Source organism: Octodon degus, unplaced genomic scaffold, assembly GCF_000260255.1.
Source record: "Octodon degus isolate 3935 unplaced genomic scaffold, OctDeg1.0 scaffold00005, whole genome shotgun sequence".
Classification (NCBI taxonomy): Eukaryota; Metazoa; Chordata; class Mammalia; order Rodentia; family Octodontidae; genus Octodon; species Octodon degus.
Window position 1 is genome coordinate 32,804,150 of NW_004524581.1, and position 1,611 is coordinate 32,805,760.

Genomic DNA, 1,611 nt, shown 5'->3' on the forward strand with positions numbered 1-1,611 from the left:
AAGATCAGCGGCTTCCGGATCAGGAGCCCTGCAGGTAGCCCTGGTCTTCCAAGCAGAGAGAGAGAGCTGGAGAGTGGAGAAGGCAAATGAGGGGGGCAGGCTAAGAGGAAGAAATTGTTTGTTCCACCCCTAGGGGTGTCTCAGGACCACGAAGAGGGTGCGGGTCCTCTGGGCCACACCCGCCGCTTTGGCCAGTTCTGGCTGGTGACCCTGAAGGACCCGCCCCAGACAGGGCCTTGGGAGATCCAGATCACGGCTGAGGGCGCCCCTCGCGTGAGAGTGCAAGGTAAGGAGCGGGTACCAGGGCCGGAACCTGGGTAGGAGGGCAGTGCGGTCACAGGGGTCTCTGCGCTCTCCTTCCCCCAGCCCAGACTGCCCTTGACTTCCTCTTCCACTTTGGGACCCCCATGGAGGACGGACCCCACCCCGGCCTCTACCCGCTAGCTCAGCCAGTTGCAGGTATGTTTATTCCCAGCGTGCCTAGTTCATTATGCAAATATATACGCGCACACAGGCCTGTATTTACTCCGATAGGTACGCAGCGCAGCTTTTTATTGAGCAAATAGCGCTAACCTTGAGTGTGCAGAGCGATGGACTTCCTACAATCGGGACCATCACGCAGTTCAGGGCGGGGTCATTCACTTTCTGCTCCCAGTGCCTTTGGGCCTCACTCTGCCCCTGTTCTCCATCTCCTCGGGGGTCCAGGGCTCCCCATCCAGCTGCTGGTGGAAGTGATCGGGCCGGGCTCGGAAGGCGGCGCCGGGGGCCCAACGCCGCACTTCTCCCACGCTGTCCTTCGAAGGCTCCCAGAGGGCACCAAGCTAGGCCAGGTGCCCCTGGAGCCCAAGGGGCCCGCAGAGCGAGGCCTCCTCGCGGCCACACTCCCGCCCGCGATGCTGGCCGCCCCTGGCGCCTTCGCCCTGGAGCTCATAGGCCGGGACGCAGGCGGGCAGAGGCTGCACAGGGCGGCGCCCCAGCCCTGCACCGTGGCCCCGGTCCTTGTGGAGGTGAGCTGGGGAATGGAGGTGCGGCTGGGACATCAGACGGCCCCGCCCCTGACCAGCCCCCGCCCGCAGCTCAGCGGTCCCCCGGGTTTCTTAGTCCCGGGCAGCAAGGCCCCGCTCAGCCTCCGCGTCGCCTGCTTCTCCGACGCTCAGGACGTGGAGCTAAGGACATCAGTCCACCCGGGCTTCCCTCTCACCTCCAACCTGTCCAGGTGAGCGGCGCGCCCTGCCGCGGGTGGCTCCGGGCGGGGCGCGGCTCCTGCAAGCCCCGCCCCTGGCCCTCCCATTGGCCCGCCCGCCAGGGACTCCGCCCCCTCCGACCCGGGTGCGCCGCCCTTCTCAGGGCGCGCCTGGGGCTGAACGAGGTCGCCTGGGGGCGCCTGTGGCTGGAGGTCCCGGACGCCGCAGCCCCCGACTCCGTGGTGATGGTGACTGTGGCCGCCGTGCCTCAAGGGGCCGGCCCAGCTCCCGCGGCCCACGCCTTCCTGCGGCTCGTGGTGCTGGCCCCGGCCTCCCAGGTGAGACGCCCCAGCATCCCCCCGGGGGTCGGGGCCGGGCCGAGGGGGGCGCAGGCCCGGCCGCCGTCCGCGTCCGCGTCCCCGCAGGC

General features: G+C 68.6%; 1 protein-coding gene across 1 annotated transcript in view; it reads left to right on the top strand.

Annotated features, from left to right (window-relative positions):
- Nucleotides 1-1,611, top strand: part of Vwa7 (von Willebrand factor A domain containing 7) — a 17,070-nt gene that overhangs the window by 10,691 nt on the left and 4,768 nt on the right. The window lies entirely within an intron of this gene.